General features: G+C 49.8%; 3 non-coding genes and 3 pseudogenes across 3 annotated transcripts; all 6 read left to right on the top strand.

Moving 5' to 3' along the window:
• The first annotated feature begins 826 nt into the window (after window positions 1-826).
• LOC130306473 (U2 spliceosomal RNA) lies at window positions 827-1017 on the top strand. The gene has a single exon (XR_008855819.1). It is a non-coding gene; the product is annotated as a U2 spliceosomal RNA (small nuclear RNA).
• Window positions 1018-3103: 2086 nt separating this feature from the next.
• Window positions 3104-3250, top strand: LOC130306507 (U2 spliceosomal RNA; annotated as a pseudogene).
• A 5757-nt stretch (window positions 3251-9007) lies between these two features.
• On the top strand, window positions 9008-9180 carry LOC130306497 (U2 spliceosomal RNA; annotated as a pseudogene).
• A 2080-nt stretch (window positions 9181-11260) lies between these two features.
• LOC130306471 (U2 spliceosomal RNA) lies at window positions 11261-11451 on the top strand. Its single transcript, XR_008855818.1, has one exon. It is a non-coding gene; the product is annotated as a U2 spliceosomal RNA (small nuclear RNA).
• Window positions 11452-18519: 7068 nt separating this feature from the next.
• On the top strand, window positions 18520-18713 carry LOC130306499 (U2 spliceosomal RNA). Its single transcript, XR_008855844.1, has one exon. It is a non-coding gene; the product is annotated as a U2 spliceosomal RNA (small nuclear RNA).
• Window positions 18714-20795: 2082 nt separating this feature from the next.
• Window positions 20796-20942, top strand: LOC130306506 (U2 spliceosomal RNA; annotated as a pseudogene).
• The last annotated feature ends 2566 nt before the right edge of the window (window positions 20943-23508 follow it).

Here is a 23508-nt window from a genome sequence, read left to right as displayed (position 1 = left end):
GCAGCCGCTGCTGTGTCCAGGCCCAGGAGCCTTAGCACTGTGCTGTGATGTCACTCAATACCACTGACATCACTAGGTGTAAACAACATCTCTCCTTTGCTGTGTATGTGACTATGGAGCTGTTTGGTGATGTCGTCTATTATGGCCTTCATAGAAGCAACAGGAGATTGTTGCATCCATCTAGAACCCTCAGAACTACAGTGCTATGATGTCACTGACTTCCACAGGCCTTGCAGAGTGTAAACAACAACAACCCAGCTTTGTTGTGTATGTAACCATAGGGATTTGTGATGTCACCTAGAACCTTCACAGCAGCGACAGCTTTATGAGGAGCATCAGCACTGCTCTGCCTGAGCAGAACCATCACCGCCATAGGTTGTCAAATAACCCGGATTTAACCCACACAGGTAAGTCCAATGGGGTGCAGGCATGTCCTCTATGCTTACAGCTTCCCGTGGGTGTTGGTTTGATACCGTTTGGGGACAGCCAAGGAGGCATCTGCAGGCAACAAAGGTAGGTGTGTGCTTGTGTGTGTGTTTCCTATGCAGATCCTAAGCCCAGTGTCACATGCAAGTAGGAGGAGTAAGAAGGGTTCCTGGCAAATCCGGGTTATGGATTGCATTTAAAAAGGCCCCGTGGGAGTGCAATGGGCCCCTGTCTTGCTGCTTAGCAATAATGGTATGGGTTTAGGTTCTGCTGTGTGTACTGGTGGTTGACTGCCCCCCAGCCCAGAGTGTGCATGGAAAATTGTCTGGCAGCCTCCCTGACAGCAAGCAGTGATAGTGCCCATGAAGGGGACCTTGTTGGGCCCGCCCCTTTCACGGTTATCGCTTCTCGGCCTTTTGGCTAAGATCAAGTGTAGTATCTGTTCTTATCAGTTTAATATCTGATACGTCCCCTATCTGGGGACCATATATTAAATGGATTTTTGAGAACGGGGGCCGATTTCGAAGCTTGCTTCCGTCGCCCTATGCATTGACCCGATATGGCAGTATCTTCGGGTACAGTGCACCACCCCCTTACAGGGTTAAAAAGAAAGATTCCTACTTTCATTGCTACCTGCTTGCTGGCTAGCCAGCTAGCCAGCCCTGTGGGCCTTGCTGCTGCAGCCAAAAAACAAAAGGTGGTGCTGCTGCTGCTGCTTCTGCTGCTTCTGCTTGTGTCTGGCCGCTGTTGGAGCGTCCAGGCACAGGACTTCTGCTGCTGCTGACTAAATGGCCTCCTTAATTGGATCATTTGAGTAGCCAGCACACCTGTGCAGGTAGGGCATGACATGATAGGCAGCTGCCTTGATAGCGGGTGGGTGCTGAATGTTCCTAATTGACAAAATAAGATTAATGCTTATGAAGAAATATAAAATCTCATCCCTTCCCCAATATCGCGCCACACCCCTACCCCTTAATTCCCTGGTTGAACGTGATGGACATATGTCTTTTTTCGACCGTACTAACTATGTAACTATGTAACATAACATGGGGGGGGGGGTCTCCTGGCTGTTCACACAGGTGTGTCATTGCTGTACATTGACCATGCATTGCTTCTGTGGTATTGCAAAGGCAAAGACAAATGCTTCCAGCCATCCATTGCACTAATGGATTGGTCATCAGCTGGCTGTCTATGTCCCGCATCAATATAGACCAAAGTACAGAGGGTTAGGCTATGCTATTGTGCACCTACCTGATGCATCAGAAGGTGCGAGGCCCTTGCTAAATTCTGTGCACAGACTTTGAGATCTATACTTTAGACTGTATCTAAACCTGCTCCAACATGGACTGACATTCTGGCCTACTTTCAGCCGATGCGACTTGTCTGTCGCTGAACAGTCGCTTTTTATGTATTCAGCACCTATGTATAATGTTGTAAAAATGCTCTAGAAGCTAAAGTCGCAGAAATGTCACACATATTTGGCCTGCAACTTTCTGTGCGACAAATTCAGACAGGAAAAATCAGTATAAATCCTTAGAAAATTATCCCCCAGTGTCTCCATCTGCTGGCGGTATTGAATAAGCATTGCTGCACTGATGGGGTATGCATTAGACGAAAAAAAAGAAGAAAAAGAAGAATAATACGCCCAGAAAAGAGGCGAAAAGGAGAAAAACGTAAAAAAACGTGAAAAAAAAGTAAGAGGAAGAGAAGGGAAAAAAAGGTGGAAATGGGTTTAAAAGTGATTTCGGCGGAGAAATATATATATATATATATATATATATATATATATATATATATATTTATACGCGCACACACACACATATATATAAACGTATTCTCCGTTGAGATATTGCAGCCGCTGCTGTGTCCAGGCCCAGGAGCCTTAGCACTGTGCTGTGATGTCACTCAATACCACTGACATCACTAGGTGTAAACAACATCTCTCCTTTGCTGTGTATGTGACTATGGAGCTGTTTGGTGATGTCGTCTATTATGGCCTTCATAGAAGCAACAGGAGATTGTTGCATCCATCTAGAACCCTCAGAACTACAGTGCTATGATGTCACTGACTTCCACAGGCCTTGCAGAGTGTAAACAACAACAACCCAGCTTTGTTGTGTATGTAACCATAGGGATTTGTGATGTCACCTAGAACCTTCACAGCAGCGACAGCTTTATGAGGAGCATCAGCACTGCTCTGCCTGAGCAGAACCATCACCGCCATAGGTTGTCAAATAACCCGGATTTAACCCACACAGGTAAGTCCAATGGGGTGCAGGCATGTCCTCTATGCTTACAGCTTCCCGTGGGTGTTGGTTTGATACCGTTTGGGGACAGCCAAGGAGGCATCTGCAGGCAACAAAGGTAGGTGTGTGCTTGTGTGTGTGTTTCCTATGCAGATCCTAAGCCCAGTGTCACATGCAAGTAGGAGGAGTAAGAAGGGTTCCTGGCAAATCCGGGTTATGGATTGCATTTAAAAAGGCCCCGTGGGAGTGCAATGGGCCCCTGTCTTGCTGCTTAGCAATAATGGTATGGGTTTAGGTTCTGCTGTGTGTACTGGTGGTTGACTGCCCCCCAGCCCAGAGTGTGCATGGAAAATTGTCTGGCAGCCTCCCTGACAGCAAGCAGTGATAGTGCCCATGAAGGGGACCTTGTTGGGCCCGCCCCTTTCACGGTTATCGCTTCTCGGCCTTTTGGCTAAGATCAAGTGTAGTACCTGGCAGGGGAGATACCATGATCGCTACGGTCTGAAGAACTCCAAGCATTGTGGTAGAGATTTTGCGTAGTACGATTGCAGTACTTTTCGTTCTTATTAGAACCGCATTTCTCTAGAGCATACCACCTGAAGATCGTCTCCTGCCTGCCTCGGAACATCTGAAGAAGGAGAAGATCTTGAAGACTGCAGCTCCGGAAGAAGCCGACGAAGAACCTGGAAGAAGGGAATCGGCGGTGAATTCCGGAACAGCGGCGAAGAGGAAGGCGGCGCAGAATCTTTTCGAAGAAACTCGCTGCCTCTGGAGAAGGATTTGCATAGCTCCTCCCACCGGGACCGGATCTGCATAGCTCCTCCCACCCGGGAAAGAAGACTTTGCGAAGCCTCTCTCCACAAGCAAGCAAGGAAGCGGAAAAGAGCCTGCTGGAAGAAGCCATGGCCTCAACCAGCAAGTCCACCCAGGAGGCTGCAGGGCAAGGCCTGGAGGTCCAGCCCCAACCACAGCAAGCTTCAACCTCCACCACGGCAAGGCAGAAGGGCGGCAGAATTCCTAACCTGGAAGCTCCAACCCTGGAGCCCTGGATGAGGCAGACTGTTGCCTTGAAGCTCAAGCCCGTGGACGGAAGGGTGCCGGACATGTCCCACGACGTGTTCTGCAAGAAGATGCTGGCGGATCAAGGCTTCCCCACGGCTGACACCCTGGGAATAGCAACCTTCTTTTCGGGAATCTTCTACATCACCTTTGCCACCATTGGGACCTGTAGAAGATACTGGGAGGTGGTGAAAGCGGCGAGTCCCGAATCCCCTTTCTCTCGCTTTGTGGGCAACTGCCTTATTCAAAGAGAGGAGAGGCGGGTGACGGTCTCAATGCGGAACCCACACACCCCAGGCACGGACATCTCGACCTTCCTGAAGCGCTTCTGCACCGTGGTGAGGGAGCCCACCCGCATCCTGAACTCACTCGGATACTGGACCTGCAAGTGGTCTGTGGTCGTCAGACTCAACAAGAACCCTGCTTCTCCAGACGGACTACAGCACCTGCCAACGACATTTTCCTTGGGCAACTCCACAGGACTTATCTTCTACCCGGACATGCCGCAGACCTGCAGGAGATGTGGCAAGATGGGCCACGAGGGCAAGGACTGTACGGAGGATGCCTGCAGGTATTGCCGTGTGACGGGTCACACGACCAAGGACTGCCCCAAGAGCAAGACCTGCAACCTCTGCGGACTGGCAGCCCACAGCTACAAGGACTGCCCCCAGAGGGAGAGAACATGGGCATCTGTGGCAGCGAGAGCACCGAAGCCAGCCCCAGCTCCGGAGCCAACACCACGGATGGCCAAGCCGACCAAGGAGGGTAAGAAGGCGAAAGCCACCACCCCTGCCCCGTCCCGCCCCTCCCCTGCCCCTCCCGCCCCATCCCCTGCCCCTCCCGCCCCATCTCCTGCCCCATCCCGCCCCACCCCTGCCCCATCCCGTCCCACCCCTGCCCCACCCCGTCCCACCCCTGCCCCTCCTGCCCCATCCCGTCCCACCCCTGCCCCTCCTGCCCCATCCCGCCCCACCCCTGCCCCCCGTACCCCACCCCGGACCACCCCTGCCCCGTCCTCCCCTGCCCGGCCCACCCCTGCCCCGTCCTCCCCTGCCCGGCCCACCCCTGCCCCGTCCTCCCCTGCCCGGGCACTCTCTCCTGCCCCCCGCCCCACCCAGCCTCCTTTCTCTCCTGGCCCAGCAGCACCTAACCCCCCTCCAGCTGCTGGTGCCCGCCCTTCGGAGGACTTTCCTGTGCTTCCTCCCCCAGGTACCATACAGAGGAAGAGGAAAGGAAGGGACAACGTATCAGAAGAGTCCCACAAAAGAAAGATAATCGAGACCTGCGAGACCCCTCAAGCTTCAGATGAGGAGGAGGAGATGGAGCAGGTCTGCGAGAGCCTTGAGGCTTCAGAAGGAGAGGAGGTGATGGAGCAGGCCCAAGTGGAGCAGGTCCAAGCAGAGCCAGTCCAAGCTCAATCTATGGAGGAGCTGCTGCAGGACCCAGAGGTTAAGAAAATCCTGGACACTCCGTCCAACACGGTCTACGACGAGTTCTTGGAAGGGCGCTACGAGAAGCCACACGAGCCGACAGGCGCCAGAGAAGAGGACCCGTCCGACCAGACTGGTAACTAGTATCAGAACTAACCTCTCTTTTTATTCCCATGGCTGATCTCAACATCTTCTGCATTAATGTGAGGAGTATTAGAGCTTGGTTTAGATTTCAGACTGTTCTTACGTTCTTAGATTCCCAGAGGTGTGATGTTTACATGTTGCAGGAATGTGCTTTGTCTGCTTCTAGGTCTTACAACCATCTGGCCAGGCAGTGGCCCCACGGCCCTTCCTACTGGTCTGGTGGGGGCGACAATAGGTCTGCGGGGGTGGCCATCCTGATCAGGGGAGGTAACTTTGCACTTGATCCCGTCCGGGAGCTCGTCTGTGGCAGACTTCTTGTCGCAGATGGTTCCTGGGCGGGTGAGCCCGTGCGGCTCATCAACGTGTATGCCTCCCCTGAGAGGGATGTCCGACTGGAGGTTCTCCAGGCCCTGCGGGCTGAACTCGCCACCACTAGAGCAGTAGTGTTGGGTGGTGACTTCAACTGCCCCATTGAGGTGGACGGGCGCAGTTCTGGCACATCCGCCAACCTGGACGTGACGTCTAAACTGCTGATTGAGATGGTGACGGAGGCATCCTTGCAGGACGTTGTCGGGTCCGTCGGGAACGGCTCCGTAAACTATACGTGGAGCCGCCCCGATGGCTCGCTCCGTTCTCGGATAGACTTCATCTTCACTTCGAGAGCAGTCAGAAAGGTGTCGTACTCTATGGTCCCCTGCTTCTTCTCTGACCACAGGGCCATTCGATTCCGGGGGACTCTGGGCCATGGATTCCCACCTGGCCCGGGCTCCTGGAAGTTGAATTGTGCCCTGTTGGAGCAGAGGGAGGTCATGGAGGAACTTAGGGATGCTTACCTTGTATGGCGAAATGACAAATGTCTGTTCAAGTGCATCAGCGATTGGTGGGAATATGTTAAAGTCGAATTCCGTTGTTTCTTTCAGGCAAAAGGCAGACAACAGGCGTGTGCGAAGAAGTGGGACTTGAGGAAACTGCAGCGCGAGCTGCGGTCCCTGCAGGACCTGCTCCAGTGTGGCTGGGACGTCGGGGAGGAGCTGGAGGAGACCAAAAAGAGCTTGAAAAGGCACTTTGAGGAGGAATCCAAGCGAATCGTCTTTCGTTCCAAGGTGGAGAACCTGGAGAAGGGTGAGAAATGTAACTCTTTCTTTTTCAGGAAGCTCCATGCCGGCCACACGCCCCTGACTGAGCTACGAGATGAGACCGGACACATGAGGAGCGGCAAGGAGGAAGTGATGGGGGTCGTCCACGACTTCTACAGCAACCTCTACGCCCCCAAGTCATCCGACCCCGAAGCCGCCGAGAGGTTCCTGTCAGGTGTCACTAACGTTGTTGATCCCGCAGGTGCGGCGGCTATGGACGATCCCTTGACGGTGGGGGAGCTGCTCTCTGCCGCTAAATCCTTTAAACCCGGCAGGACCCCGGGCAGTGACGGTCTCCCGGCCGAGCTCTACGTAGCGCTGGGTGACCTGATCTGTCCGGACCTGTTGGAGGTGTACGAGGAGATGGTGGTGGGGGGCAGAATGCCTCCGTCGTTGAGGGAAGGGATGATCACGATCTTGTATAAGCGGAAGGGGGAGAGATGCGACCTGAAAAACTGGCGTCCCATCTCTCTCCTGAACGTGGACTACAAGATCCTCGCCAAGGTGCTGGCCAACAGGCTGAAACCTGTCATGGGGCAGATCGTCCATCCGGACCAGACCTGCAGCATTCCTGGCCGCAGGATTGCCGACAGCCTTGCCCTTGTGAGAGACACGGTCCATTACATCCAGGACCGCGGGGGCCGCGCCGCCCTGGTCAGCTTAGATCAGGAGAAGGCGTTCGACCGTGTCTCCCACGCATTCATGGACAGGGTTTTGCGCAGGCTGGGTCTGGGGAAGATGTTTTGCTCTTTTGTTAACGTTATGTATTTTGACATTTACAGCACGGTGTTGGTGAACGGCTGGAAGACTGACCCCTTTTCCATTCTTTCAGGGGTTAGACAAGGCTGCCCTCTTTCACCTCTCCTTTTTGTTTGTGTTATAGAGCTCTTCGCTGAGACTATCCGGCAGAATGGAGAGATCAGAGGGATCACCGCACCAGGACCAGATCGCCACGAGGTCAAGTGCTCGCTCTACATGGACGACGTGACCGTCTTCTGCGCTGACCAGCGTTCGGTGACTGCACTCGTCCAGACCTGCGAGGACTTCGGCAGAGCTTCGGGGGCAAAAGTCAACTGCGGGAAGTCGGAGGCCATGCTCTTCGGGGAATGGCACCTGGCTTCTCCCGCCCCCTTCCCCTTTGCCGTTAAGCCGGACTTCATTCAAATTCTTGGAGTCTGGTTCGGGAAGGAAGGAGCGGCCCTTAAGTCTTGGCAAGACCGACTAGGAAGGATAAACTCGAAGATCGGACTGTGGAGCTCCAGAAAGCTCACGATGGAAGGCAAGGCACTTGTCCTGCGGAGTGAAGTTTTGCCTGTGCTCCAATATACCGCACAGGCCTGGCCTCCCCATACCACCGTTTGCAAGGCCATCACCCGGACAGTGTTTGGCTTCGTCTGGGGCAAAATGGACAGAGTCAAGAGGACCGTGATGTACAAGGAACCCCGCAAGGGTGGGAAGGGAATACCCGACATCCCCGCTCTGCTGAGGGCCTCCTTTGCATGTGTCACGGTGCAGCGGACTCTTGTAGAAAAGACTGGCTCAGCGGGCAGGTCCATGTCTCGCTTGCTTCTCATGCCCCTCTGGAGACAGCTGGGCTGGGACAAGTGGGACAGCTCCATCCCTTACAACTGGAACACTCCCTGGTTCTATGGGGATGTTGTCCGGTTTGTGAGGGAGCACCAGCTGGAAGGACTGAAACCAGACCTATGGAAGCCAAAGACAATCCACAAGCTCATCCGAGCTAAGGACTCGACCGAGCTGGTTCCGGGACTCCCCGCAGCCACTGCAGAGACAGTTTGGAACAATGTGGCCTCAAAGCGGCTTACCAATGGACACAAGGACTTGTCGTGGATGGCCGTCATGGGAGGTCTCTCTCTCAGGTCATTCATGCATGCCCGCAACCTGTGCAAGACCCGGTACTGCCCCCGTTGCCCCTACGTGGAGGAAACATCTTTCCACGTGTTTTGGCAGTGCCCCTTTGCACAGGGTCTGTTGGACGCCCTAGAACAGGAACTCAGAGACTCAGTGCCCAGGAGCTGCCTATCGTACCATTCGGTGCTTTACGGCCTGTTCCCTGGGACCCACGACGTGGAGGCCATCCAGGAGGCCTGGCGCCTTATGAACTGTTTTAAGGACGCAGTGTGGCTTGCCAGGAACCGCCTCGTGATCAACAGGGAAAACATGTCCGTCCGGGACTGCCGCAGGTTCATCAAGAACCTGCTTAGAGACTATTCCATCTTGGACAGCTCGGCCGTTGATGAGGAAGAAGAGGAGTGAAGACCCCTCCCCTTCTCCCATGTCTCCCTGAAGATACAGCCCAACAGTTTGGCCCTGTGATCCGCCCCCTCCCTACCCCCACATAGTCGCCCACACCCCTACCCCGATCACAGATTGTATTATTTGGCTTTTGTTTGATCTCTTGTGCCTCTATATTGCAGGATTGAGCTGAATGTTAGAGTAGCATGGTGTGCGATGTATAGCTTAGGGAACCTTTGCTGTGTATTGTACTATCATGCTTTGTGTGACTGTAATTTATTGTACGACTTGTAATGACTGAACGGAAAATAAAGCTCTTTCAATCAAAAATCTGTTCTTATCAGTTTAATATCTGATACGTCCCCTATCTGGGGACCATATATTAAATGGATTTTTGAGAACGGGGGCCGATTTCGAAGCTTGCTTCCGTCGCCCTATGCATTGACCCGATATGGCAGTATCTTCGGGTACAGTGCACCACCCCCTTACAGGGTTAAAAAGAAAGATTCCTACTTTCATTGCTACCTGCTTGCTGGCTAGCCAGCTAGCCAGCCCTGTGGGCCTTGCTGCTGCAGCCAAAAAACAAAAGGTGGTGCTGCTGCTGCTGCTTCTGCTGCTTCTGCTTGTGTCTGGCCGCTGTTGGAGCGTCCAGGCACAGGACTTCTGCTGCTGCTGACTAAATGGCCTCCTTAATTGGATCATTTGAGTAGCCAGCACACCTGTGCAGGTAGGGCATGACATGATAGGCAGCTGCCTTGATAGCGGGTGGGTGCTGAATGTTCCTAATTGACAAAATAAGATTAATGCTTATGAAGAAATATAAAATCTCATCCCTTCCCCAATATCGCGCCACACCCCTACCCCTTAATTCCCTGGTTGAACTTGATGGACATATGTCTTTTTTCGACCGTACTAACTATGTAACTATGTAACATAACATGGGGGGGGGGGTCTCCTGGCTGTTCACACAGGTGTGTCATTGCTGTACATTGACCATGCATTGCTTCTGTGGTATTGCAAAGGCAAAGACAAATGCTTCCAGCCATCCATTGCACTAATGGATTGGTCATCAGCTGGCTGTCTATGTCCCGCATCAATATAGACCAAAGTACAGAGGGTTAGGCTATGCTATTGTGCACCTACCTGATGCATCAGAAGGTGCGAGGCCCTTGCTAAATTCTGTGCACAGACTTTGAGATCTATACTTTAGACTGTATCTAAACCTGCTCCAACATGGACTGACATTCTGGCCTACTTTCAGCCGATGCGACTTGTCTGTCGCTGAACAGTCGCTTTTTATGTATTCAGCACCTATGTATAATGTTGTAAAAATGCTCTAGAAGCTAAAGTCGCAGAAATGTCACACATATTTGGCCTGCAACTTTCTGTGCGACAAATTCAGACAGGAAAAATCAGTATAAATCCTTAGAAAATTATCCCCCAGTGTCTCCATCTGCTGGCGGTATTGAATAAGCATTGCTGCACTGATGGGGTATGCATTAGACGAAAAAAAAGAAGAAAAAGAAGAATAATACGCCCAGAAAAGAGGCGAAAAGGAGAAAAACGTAAAAAAACGTGAAAAAAAAGTAAGAGGAAGAGAAGGGAAAAAAAGGTGGAAATGGGTTTAAAAGTGATTTCGGCGGAGAAATATATATATATATATATATATATATATATATATATATATATACGCGCACACACACACATATATATAAACGTATTCTCCGTTGAGATATTGCAGCCGCTGCTGTGTCCAGGCCCAGGAGCCTTAGCACTGTGCTGTGATGTCACTCAATACCACTGACATCACTAGGTGTAAACAACATCTCTCCTTTGCTGTGTATGTGACTATGGAGCTGTTTGGTGATGTCGTCTATTATGGCCTTCATAGAAGCAACAGGAGATTGTTGCATCCATCTAGAACCCTCAGAACTACAGTGCTATGATGTCACTGACTTCCACAGGCCTTGCAGAGTGTAAACAACAACAACCCAGCTTTGTTGTGTATGTAACCATAGGGATTTGTGATGTCACCTAGAACCTTCACAGCAGCGACAGCTTTATGAGGAGCATCAGCACTGCTCTGCCTGAGCAGAACCATCACCGCCATAGGTTGTCAAATAACCCGGATTTAACCCACACAGGTAAGTCCAATGGGGTGCAGGCATGTCCTCTATGCTTACAGCTTCCCGTGGGTGTTGGTTTGATACCGTTTGGGGACAGCCAAGGAGGCATCTGCAGGCAACAAAGGTAGGTGTGTGCTTGTGTGTGTGTTTCCTATGCAGATCCTAAGCCCAGTGTCACATGCAAGTAGGAGGAGTAAGAAGGGTTCCTGGCAAATCCGGGTTATGGATTGCATTTAAAAAGGCCCCGTGGGAGTGCAATGGGCCCCTGTCTTGCTGCTTAGCAATAATGGTATGGGTTTAGGTTCTGCTGTGTGTACTGGTGGTTGACTGCCCCCCAGCCCAGAGTGTGCATGGAAAATTGTCTGGCAGCCTCCCTGACAGCAAGCAGTGATAGTGCCCATGAAGGGGACCTTGTTGGGCCCGCCCCTTTCACGGTTATCGCTTCTCGGCCTTTTGGCTAAGATCAAGTGTAGTATCTGTTCTTATCAGTTTAATATCTGATACGTCCCCTATCTGGGGACCATATATTAAATGGATTTTTGAGAACGGGGGCCGATTTCGAAGCTTGCTTCCGTCGCCCTATGCATTGACCCGATATGGCAGTATCTTCGGGTACAGTGCACCACCCCCTTACAGGGTTAAAAAGAAAGATTCCTACTTTCATTGCTACCTGCTTGCTGGCTAGCCAGCTAGCCAGCCCTGTGGGCCTTGCTGCTGCAGCCAAAAAACAAAAGGTGGTGCTGCTGCTGCTTCTGCTGCTTCTGCTTGTGTCTGGCCGCTGTTGGAGCGTCCAGGCACAGGACTTCTGCTGCTGCTGACTAAATGGCCTCCTTAATTGGATCATTTGAGTAGCCAGCACACCTGTGCAGGTAGGGCATGACATGATAGGCAGCTGCCTTGATAGCGGGTGGGTGCTGAATGTTCCTAATTGACAAAATAAGATTAATGCTTATGAAGAAATATAAAATCTCATCCCTTCCCCAATATCGCGCCACACCCCTACCCCTTAATTCCCTGGTTGAACTTGATGGACATATGTCTTTTTTCGACCGTACTAACTATGTAACTATGTAACATAACATGGGGGGGGGGGGTCTCCTGGCTGTTCACACAGGTGTGTCATTGCTGTACATTGACCATGCATTGCTTCTGTGGTATTGCAAAGGCAAAGACAAATGCTTCCAGCCATCCATTGCACTAATGGATTGGTCATCAGCTGGCTGTCTATGTCCCGCATCAATATAGACCAAAGTACAGAGGGTTAGGCTATGCTATTGTGCACCTACCTGATGCATCAGAAGGTGCGAGGCCCTTGCTAAATTCTGTGCACAGACTTTGAGATCTATACTTTAGACTGTATCTAAACCTGCTCCAACATGGACTGACATTCTGGCCTACTTTCAGCCGATGCGACTTGTCTGTCGCTGAACAGTCGCTTTTTATGTATTCAGCACCTATGTATAATGTTGTAAAAATGCTCTAGAAGCTAAAGTCGCAGAAATGTCACACATATTTGGCCTGCAACTTTCTGTGCGACAAATTCAGACAGGAAAAATCAGTATAAATCCTTAGAAAATTATCCCCCAGTGTCTCCATCTGCTGGCGGTATTGAATAAGCATTGCTGCACTGATGGGGTATGCATTAGACGAAAAAAAAGAAGAAAAAGAAGAATAATACGCCCAGAAAAGAGGCGAAAAGGAGAAAAACGTAAAAAAACGTGAAAAAAAAGTAAGAGGAAGAGAAGGGAAAAAAAGGTGGAAATGGGTTTAAAAGTGATTTCGGCGGAGAAATATATATATATATATATATATATATATATATATATATATATATACGCGCACACACACACATATATATAAACGTATTCTCCGTTGAGATATTGCAGCCGCTGCTGTGTCCAGGCCCAGGAGCCTTAGCACTGTGCTGTGATGTCACTCAATACCACTGACATCACTAGGTGTAAACAACATCTCTCCTTTGCTGTGTATGTGACTATGGAGCTGTTTGGTGATGTCGTCTATTATGGCCTTCATAGAAGCAACAGGAGATTGTTGCATCCATCTAGAACCCTCAGAACTACAGTGCTATGATGTCACTGACTTCCACAGGCCTTGCAGAGTGTAAACAACAACAACCCAGCTTTGTTGTGTATGTAACCATAGGGATTTGTGATGTCACCTAGAACCTTCACAGCAGCGACAGCTTTATGAGGAGCATCAGCACTGCTCTGCCTGAGCAGAACCATCACCGCCATAGGTTGTCAAATAACCCGGATTTAACCCACACAGGTAAGTCCAATGGGGTGCAGGCATGTCCTCTATGCTTACAGCTTCCCGTGGGTGTTGGTTTGATACCGTTTGGGGACAGCCAAGGAGGCATCTGCAGGCAACAAAGGTAGGTGTGTGCTTGTGTGTGTGTTTCCTATGCAGATCCTAAGCCCAGTGTCACATGCAAGTAGGAGGAGTAAGAAGGGTTCCTGGCAAATCCGGGTTATGGATTGCATTTAAAAAGGCCCCGTGGGAGTGCAATGGGCCCCTGTCTTGCTGCTTAGCAATAATGGTATGGGTTTAGGTTCTGCTGTGTGTACTGGTGGTTGACTGCCCCCCAGCCCAGAGTGTGCATGGAAAATTGTCTGGCAGCCTCCCTGACAGCAAGCAGTGATAGTGCCCATGAAGGGGACCTTGTTGGGCCCGCCCCTTTCACGGTTATCGCTTCTCGGCCTTTTGGCTCAGATCAAGTGTAAACTTGGTCTGGGTCAGGGGTGCGTGTTTCTCTGCTTGCAGAGGGTTTTTTCAGGAGGCGATACTGTGGTCTCAGACCGACAGAGAAGATGGCAGCTGGATTCGTTAAGAACACTATTCGGGTGAAGGTGGAGGTTTCTGATGTGGAGAAGAATAAGATCACGTTTGTGGGGCGTCGTTTGGTGGAGGACATGGCCGGGATACCGATGAAGGACGTCTTTTGCTTACAGGAAAGTAAGCGGCAAGGTATATATGATGTGAGTTTCTACACTATTAATGGGTGCCTGTCCTTTTACCAGAGCCTGCGTGAGAATGTGGAAAATACCATTATGAAGAATGTGTCATTTGAGCCTTTGTTTGAGTTGGAGGAGAAACCCCTTTTAGTCCGTGTATACAACCCGTTTATGGATGTGAAGTTGGTGGAAAATTTTTTGAAGCAGTACTGTGAGACTGTCAGAGGAGGGATTGCACAGAAGAGCATATTGGGAGTGTTTAATGCGGAGTATAAGTTTTTGGTGAAGTTGAAGCAAGATGCCAGTGGAATTTACGGAGTGCAGCATCCCCCGGCGAGTTTTTCTATTGCGGGGCAGAGAGGTTATCTTACCTACCCTGGGCAGCCCATGTTCTGCAGAAAGTGCCATATGTTTGGGCATGTGAAGGAGAATTGTGCGGCTGTGAGAGTGTGCAGGAATTGCCAGAAAGAGGGACATGAGGCCAATGCGTGTCCTGAGCCAAAAAAATGCCATGTATGTGGAGAGGCTGGACATGTGATGAGAGAGTGCCCGGAAGAGAGAAAAAGGAGGGAGGAGGAGAAGATCGAAAGACAGAAAGAGGTAGAAAGGAAGCAGGAGGAGGGAAAGAGATACCTGGAAGAGAGAGATAAAATGGAGACAAGTGCTGTGATGGAGGGGACTCCAGTTTTGGAGGGGACTCCAGTTTTGGAGGGGACTCCAGTTTTGGAGGGGTCTCCAATTTTGGAGGGAAATCCCATTTTGGAGGGAAAACCCGTTTTGGCGGGAAAACCTGGACTTAAGCTTATGGAGAGCAAGACTGTGGCTGTGGTGCAGAAGGAGTTGGAGGAAGAGATGGAGAATGAGCCTGTGATTGAAGATTTTACTACCGATTCAGAGAGTGCTGTGTCTTCAGGAAGGCATAGAGGGAAGAAAGTGGCGGATGATTTGTGTCACAGGTATCCAAAAAAAGCGAGAAAGAAAGAATGGGCTGAGAGGAGTGAGGAGACTTCGTTTAGTTCGAGAAACCCTTTCGAACCATTATTTAGATCCGAGGTGGATCAGGAAGGTCATGGACAAGTACCGCTTGGTACCTTAACCCGTAGAACATCGCATTGATTGGTGTTTTCTTTTGTATATAGGTGATTGTTTTGTTGTGTTTTTTTCCTTTGTTTTTTTTCATATGGGGATAGTAGTATGTCTTTTAAAATAATTTCATCTAATGTTAGGGTGTTTAGGAGTAGGGTTAGGAGGGCTGCAATTTTGCAGGAGTTGGCAGGTATGGGGGCTGATGTTATTTGTGTACAAGAGTGTGGGTTGGTGGAAGAGGTAGGGAAGGGGGAGTGGGGATATGGGGATTCTGTGTGGTCTATGTCTTCTGTAAATAGGAATGATGGGGTTGGTGTGTTATTTAAGGATAAGAGGTTCAAGGTAGAGAGCCATACAGTGATTGAAGAGGGAAGGTGTTTGATGGTTAAGGTGGAGGTGGGTGGAGTTAAGGTTCGAATATTTAATGTGTATGCGTCTGTTAAGAAGAATGAGAGGGTGGAGTTGTTTGAGAAGTTAAAGTTGTTTTTGCCGGGGAGAGAGCCTATGGTATGTGTGGGGGATTTCAATTGTGAGATTGAAGGGAGTAAGATCGATGTATCTGGTAGGATGTTGAGGAATGTGGTGAATGATTTGAGGTTGCAAGATGTGGCTAAGTTGTGTAATGTTGATGTGTGTCCGACTTATTTTTCAGATAGGGGAAAGTGTGCTTCAAGATTGGATATGTGTTTTGTGTCAAAAGGAGTGGTGGGTAGGAAGTATATGCAAATGAAGGTATTGTATTCAGATCATGAGTGTGTAAGATGTGATTTGGGGTTTAATGTGGAATGTTTGAGTGGGCGGGGTTTATGGAAATTGAATGTTAGTTTGATGGAGGAGGGAGGGGTGTATGAGAGGTATGTGAAGAAGTATGAGGTTTGGAAGAGGAGGAAAGCTGATTTTGTGGATGTATTGCAGTGGTGGAGTTGGGTGAAGGAGAGAACGCATGTTTTCTTTAAAAGAGAGGGGTATAAGAGAGCTGCGGGAAAGAGAAGAAGGTATGAGTGGCTGCAGAAGAGATTGATCTTTTTGAAAAAATGGAGGAAGAGTGGTGGTTGTGTGGAGAGTGAGATTGAAGAGATTAAGAAGGAAGTAGAGAAGTGGATGTTGGAGAGAGGAAGAGAGATTGTGTATCAGGCTAAGTTGAATAAGTTGGAGAAGGGTGAGAGATGCTCAAGGTTTTTCTTTAAAAGGGTGTCTGGTAAAAGAGAGGAGTTGATAGAGGTGTATGATAAGAATGGTGTGATGGTTAAAGGTAAAAGAGTGTTGAGTGTGGTTGAGGATTTTTATAAGGATTTATATGCTGAGAAGGAGTGTGATATGGGTCTGCAGTCTGAGGTGATTGGGAAGATTGAGAGCAGAGTGCATGACAGGGAGGCAGATAGCCTGGTGAAAGGTGTGGGAGTGAAAGAATTGGAGTTGGTGATTAAAAGTATGGCTAGAAATAAGACACCAGGTGAGGATGGGTTGCCGGTGGAATTTTATGCTAGAATGTGGGAGACGGTTAAAGTGGATTTGGTGGAGATTTATGATTTTGTGTGCAAGAATGGTAGATTGGAGGAAAGTATGAAGAGTGGAGTGGTGGTATTGATCTTTAAAAAAGGGGATAGAAAGGATGTGAGGAATTGGAGACCGATTACGTTATTGAATGTTGATTATAAAATTCTTGCAAAGGTGTTGGCGAATAGAATGAGGGATGTGATTGATCAGGTGATTGGAGAAGAACAAGTATGTGGTGTGCCAAAAAGAAGGATAAGTGAGAATTTGGGTTTGTTGCGTGATGTATTATGGGATTGCTTGGGTAGAGATCAGTGTGTTGGAGTGTTGTCTTTGGATTTTGAGAAAGCTTTTGATAGGTTGTCACATGAGTTTTTATTTAAAGTGTTGGATAGAATGGGTTTTCCGGAAGGTTTTGTTAAAATGATTAGAGTATTGTATGATGGAGTGTATAGTAAAGTATTAATTAATGGCTGGGTTAGTAAGAAAGTGAATGTGTGTTCTGGAGTGAGACAGGGGTGTCCCCTGTCACCCTTGGTCTTTATATGTGCGATAGAGCCTTTGTTGGAGTTGTTGAGAAGGGATAAGTGTATGAGAGGTGTGAGGATTCCTGGGAGTGGTGGGAGAGACTTGAAAGTGTTGGCATATATGGATGATGTTTGTGTGATCTGTGAGTATGTTGGAGCTTTGCAGAGAGCAAAGTTGTTGGCTGGGTATTTTTGCGGTGCTTCTGGTTTTAGAGTTAATTGGGATAAGAGTGAGTATAAGGTTTTTGGAAGGATGTATGAAGTAGAGGATGTAGGGGTGAAATGTGTAGACGGAGCGATTAAGGTGTTGGGAGTTAAATTTGATGAGAGGCTGGATGGAAGAGAAAGTTGGGAAGAGGTTGGTGTTAGAATAAAGAGGAAGTTGGATTTTTGGAGTATGAGAGAGTTGTCAATGATTGGTAAGATTGTGGTGATCAAGAGTGTGATATTGCCGATCCTGTTGTATGTGGCTTTGGTGTTTCCACCAGGTTATATGACACTGAGAAAGTTGAATAGGATTTTGTTTGTATTTTTCTGGGGGTCGAAAGTGGAGAAGGTGAGAAGAGAGAATGTGATGAAAGAGTGTAGGAATGGAGGAATGAATTTTCCTAATGTTGAAGTGTATCTGGGGATTAATCTATTGTTTGCTGTGAGGAGAAGTATGGGAGAGCAGTGGAAATTTGCATGTATGATGAGGTTTCTAGGAGGGGGTGTGTTATGCAGATTAGGGTGGATGGAGAGAGATCTGAGAAAGCCGTATGCTTTGGTGAGTCCTGGTTGGTATGGGTTTGTTGAGGTGTTCATGAGAAAGTTTGGTTTGATAGGTGTGAGACAGGATGTGTTAAAGGAGAAGAAGAGTATGGTGAAGTGTATTAGGGAGAAGGAAGTTCAGTGTAATATTAATATGGTGAGAGGACAGAATGTGAGTAAAGTGTGGAAGAGTTTGCAGACAGATGGTATGACTAATAGACAGAGAGAGATTGTATGGCAGAGTTTGCATGGTGCATTGCCAGTAAGAGAGGTACAGAAGAGTCGGGGGATTGGAAGGAGTGAGAGATGTCCGAGAGAGGGTTGTGGAGGGAATGAGAGTATTATGCATTTGTTTTGGAATTGTGATAGAGCGCAAGAAGTGTGGAAGGGAATTGGTCCGTTGGCCAAAGAATTGATGGGGGTAAGAAAGTGGTCTTTTGAAGTGATTATGTTTGGTCTGGCGGTGGTAGGTGGGAGGAAGGAGAGAATGTTATATGTGTTGTTAGCGATAATTAAGGAGGTATTGTGGGATGTTAGGAATTTGTATATATTTAAGAAGAAGGATGTGTCGGTTGAAGAGTGTATGAGAATGATATTAGATAGATTGCATACTGTATATTTGTGGGATAAGAAGAGATTTGGAGAGGATGATGCGGAGGGGACTTGGAAGTTTTTAAAATGGAGACACGTGGTGAGGGTTTGAGGGTGGTGTGTTGTTATGCTATGTACTTTGTTTTTGGGTGTATTTTGTTATATGTTGATAAAGTAACCTAATGATGAGTTTGATGAATTGTGACTAAGTTCAGTAAATCTGAGAGGCAAACGTGAAGTAAACCTGAACGATTAAGTTTTAATTCAAACCTGAAGGTTTTAAAAAAAAAAAAAAAAAAAAAAAAAAAAAAAAATCTGTTCTTATCAGTTTAATATCTGATACGTCCCCTATCTGGGGACCATATATTAAATGGATTTTTGAGAACGGGGGCCGATTTCGAAGCTTGCTTCCGTCGCCCTATGCATTGACCCGATATGGCAGTATCTTCGGGTACAGTGCACCACCCCCTTACAGGGTTAAAAAGAAAGATTCCTACTTTCATTGCTACCTGCTTGCTGGCTAGCCAGCTAGCCAGCCCTGTGGGCCTTGCTGCTGCAGCCAAAAAACAAAAGGTGGTGCTGCTGCTGCTGCTGCTTCTGCTGCTTCTGCTTGTGTCTGGCCGCTGTTGGAGCGTCCAGGCACAGGACTTCTGCTGCTGCTGACTAAATGGCCTCCTTAATTGGATCATTTGAGTAGCCAGCACACCTGTGCAGGTAGGGCATGACATGATAGGCAGCTGCCTTGATAGCGGGTGGGTGCTGAATGTTCCTAATTGACAAAATAAGATTAATGCTTATGAAGAAATATAAAATCTCATCCCTTCCCCAATATCGCGCCACACCCCTACCCCTTAATTCCCTGGTTGAACTTGATGGACATATGTCTTTTTTCGACCGTACTAACTATGTAACTATGTAACATAACATGGGGGGGGGGTCTCCTGGCTGTTCACACAGGTGTGTCATTGCTGTACATTGACCATGCATTGCTTCTGTGGTATTGCAAAGGCAAAGACAAATGCTTCCAGCCATCCATTGCACTAATGGATTGGTCATCAGCTGGCTGTCTATGTCCCGCATCAATATAGACCAAAGTACAGAGGGTTAGGCTATGCTATTGTGCACCTACCTGATGCATCAGAAGGTGCGAGGCCCTTGCTAAATTCTGTGCACAGACTTTGAGATCTATACTTTAGACTGTATCTAAACCTGCTCCAACATGGACTGACATTCTGGCCTACTTTCAGCCGATGCGACTTGTCTGTCGCTGAACAGTCGCTTTTTATGTATTCAGCACCTATGTATAATGTTGTAAAAATGCTCTAGAAGCTAAAGTCGCAGAAATGTCACACATATTTGGCCTGCAACTTTCTGTGCGACAAATTCAGACAGGAAAAATCAGTATAAATCCTTAGAAAATTATCCCCCAGTGTCTCCATCTGCTGGCGGTATTGAATAAGCATTGCTGCACTGATGGGGTATGCATTAGACGAAAAAAAAGAAGAAAAAGAAGAATAATACGCCCAGAAAAGAGGCGAAAAGGAGAAAAACGTAAAAAAACGTGAAAAAAAAGTAAGAGGAAGAGAAGGGAAAAAAAGGTGGAAATGGGTTTAAAAGTGATTTCGGCGGAGAAATATATATATATATATATATATATATATATATATATATATATACGCGCACACACACACATATATATAAACGTATTCTCCGTTGAGATATTGCAGCCGCTGCTGTGTCCAGGCCCAGGAGCCTTAGCACTGTGCTGTGATGTCACTCAATACCACTGACATCACTAGGTGTAAACAACATCTCTCCTTTGCTGTGTATGTGACTATGGAGCTGTTTGGTGATGTCGTCTATTATGGCCTTCATAGAAGCAACAGGAGATTGTTGCATCCATCTAGAACCCTCAGAACTACAGTGCTATGATGTCACTGACTTCCACAGGCCTTGCAGAGTGTAAACAACAACAACCCAGCTTTGTTGTGTATGTAACCATAGGGATTTGTGATGTCACCTAGAACCTTCACAGCAGCGACAGCTTTATGAGGAGCATCAGCACTGCTCTGCCTGAGCAGAACCATCACCGCCATAGGTTGTCAAATAACCCGGATTTAACCCACACAGGTAAGTCCAATGGGGTGCAGGCATGTCCTCTATGCTTACAGCTTCCCGTGGGTGTTGGTTTGATACCGTTTGGGGACAGCCAAGGAGGCATCTGCAGGCAACAAAGGTAGGTGTGTGCTTGTGTGTGTGTTTCCTATGCAGATCCTAAGCCCAGTGTCACATGCAAGTAGGAGGAGTAAGAAGGGTTCCTGGCAAATCCGGGTTATGGATTGCATTTAAAAAGGCCCCGTGGGAGTGCAATGGGCCCCTGTCTTGCTGCTTAGCAATAATGGTATGGGTTTAGGTTCTGCTGTGTGTACTGGTGGTTGACTGCCCCCCAGCCCAGAGTGTGCATGGAAAATTGTCTGGCAGCCTCCCTGACAGCAAGCAGTGATAGTGCCCATGAAGGGGACCTTGTTGGGCCCGCCCCTTTCACGGTTATCGCTTCTCGGCCTTTTGGCTAAGATCAAGTGTAGTACCTGGCAGGGGAGATACCATGATCGCTACGGTCTGAAGAACTCCAAGCATTGTGGTAGAGATTTTGCGTAGTACGATTGCAGTACTTTTCGTTCTTATTAGAACCGCATTTCTCTAGAGCATACCACCTGAAGATCGTCTCCTGCCTGCCTCGGAACATCTGAAGAAGGAGAAGATCTTGAAGACTGCAGCTCCGGAAGAAGCCGACGAAGAACCTGGAAGAAGGGAATCGGCGGTGAATTCCGGAACAGCGGCGAAGAGGAAGGCGGCGCAGAATCTTTTCGAAGAAACTCGCTGCCTCTGGAGAAGGATTTGCATAGCTCCTCCCACCGGGACCGGATCTGCATAGCTCCTCCCACCCGGGAAAGAAGACTTTGCGAAGCCTCTCTCCACAAGCAAGCAAGGAAGCGGAAAAGAGCCTGCTGGAAGAAGCCATGGCCTCAACCAGCAAGTCCACCCAGGAGGCTGCAGGGCAAGGCCTGGAGGTCCAGCCCCAACCACAGCAAGCTTCAACCTCCACCACGGCAAGGCAGAAGGGCGGCAGAATTCCTAACCTGGAAGCTCCAACCCTGGAGCCCTGGATGAGGCAGACTGTTGCCTTGAAGCTCAAGCCCGTGGACGGAAGGGTGCCGGACATGTCCCACGACGTGTTCTGCAAGAAGATGCTGGCGGATCAAGGCTTCCCCACGGCTGACACCCTGGGAATAGCAACCTTCTTTTCGGGAATCTTCTACATCACCTTTGCCACCATTGGGACCTGTAGAAGATACTGGGAGGTGGTGAAAGCGGCGAGTCCCGAATCCCCTTTCTCTCGCTTTGTGGGCAACTGCCTTATTCAAAGAGAGGAGAGGCGGGTGACGGTCTCAATGCGGAACCCACACACCCCAGGCACGGACATCTCGACCTTCCTGAAGCGCTTCTGCACCGTGGTGAGGGAGCCCACCCGCATCCTGAACTCACTCGGATACTGGACCTGCAAGTGGTCTGTGGTCGTCAGACTCAACAAGAACCCTGCTTCTCCAGACGGACTACAGCACCTGCCAACGACATTTTCCTTGGGCAACTCCACAGGACTTATCTTCTACCCGGACATGCCGCAGACCTGCAGGAGATGTGGCAAGATGGGCCACGAGGGCAAGGACTGTACGGAGGATGCCTGCAGGTATTGCCGTGTGACAGGTCACACGACCAAGGACTGCCCCAAGAGCAAGACCTGCAACCTCTGCGGACTGGCAGCCCACAGCTACAAGGACTGCCCCCAGAGGGAGAGAACATGGGCATCTGTGGCAGCGAGAGCACCGAAGCCAGCCCCAGCTCCGGAGCCAACACCACGGATGGCCAAGCCGACCAAGGAGGGTAAGAAGGCGAAAGCCACCACCCCTGCCCCGTCCCGCCCCTCCCCTGCCCCTCCCGCCCCATCCCCTGCCCCTCCCGCCCCATCCCCTGCCCCTCCCGCCCCATCCCCTGCCCCATCCCGTCCTGCCCCATCCCGTCCCACCCCTGCCCCATCCCGTCCCACCCCTGCCCCATCCCGTCCCACCCCTGCCCCATCCCGTCCCACCCCCGCCCCTCCTGCCCCATCCCGCCCCACCCCTGCCCCCCGTACCCCACCCCGGCCCACCCCTGCCCCCCGTACCCCACCCCGGCCCACCCCTGCCCCGTCCTCCCCTGCCCGGCCCACCCCTGCCCCGTCCTCCCCTGCCCGGCCCACCCCTGCCCCGTCCTCCCCTGCCCGGGCACTCTCTCCTGCCCCCCGCCCCACCCAGCCTCCTTTCTCTCCTGGCCCAGCAGCACCTAACCCCCCTCCAGCTGCTGGTGCCCGCCCTTCAGAGGACTTTCCTGTGCTTCCTCCCCCAGGTACCATACAGAGGAAGAGGAAAGGAAGGGACAACGTATCAGAAGAGTCCCACAAAAGAAAGATAATCGAGACCTGCGAGACCCCTCAAGCTTCAGATGAGGAGGAGGAGATGGAGCAGGTCTGCGAGAGCCTTGAAGCTTCAGAAGGAGAGGAGGTGATGGAGCAGGCCCAAGTGGAGCAGGTCCAAGCAGAGCCAGTCCAAGCTCAATCTATGGAGGAGCTGCTGCAGGACCCAGAGGTTAAGAAAATCCTGGACACTCCGTCCAACACGGTCTACGACGAGTTCTTGGAAGGGCGCTACGAGAAGCCACAGGAGCCGACAGGCGCCAGAGAAGAGGACCCGTCCGACCAGACTGGTAACTAGTATCAGAACTAACCTCTCTTTTTATTCCCATGGCTGATCTCAACATCTTCTGCATTAATGTGAGGAGTATTAGAGCTTGGTTTAGATTTCAGACTGTTCTTACGTTCTTAGATTCCCAGAGGTGTGATGTTTACATGTTGCAGGAATGTGCTTTGTCTGCTTCTAGGTCTTACAACCATCTGGCCAGGCAGTGGCCTCACGGCCCTTCCTACTGGTCTGGTGGGGGCGACAATAGGTCTGCGGGGGTGGCCATCCTGATCAGGGGAGGTAACTTTGCACTTGATTCCGTCCGGGAGCTCGTCTGTGGCAGACTTCTTGTCGCAGACGGTTCCTGGGCGGGTGAGCCCGTGCGGCTCATCAACGTGTATGCCTCCCCTGAGAGGGATGTCCGACTGGAGGTTCTCCAGGCCCTGCGGGCTGAACTCGCCACCACTAGAGCAGTAGTGTTGGGTGG

Source organism: Hyla sarda, unplaced genomic scaffold (assembly GCF_029499605.1).
Source record: "Hyla sarda isolate aHylSar1 unplaced genomic scaffold, aHylSar1.hap1 scaffold_1376, whole genome shotgun sequence".
Taxonomy (NCBI): Eukaryota; Metazoa; Chordata; class Amphibia; order Anura; family Hylidae; genus Hyla; species Hyla sarda.
This window is presented reverse-complemented; position numbering and strand designations above follow the sequence as displayed.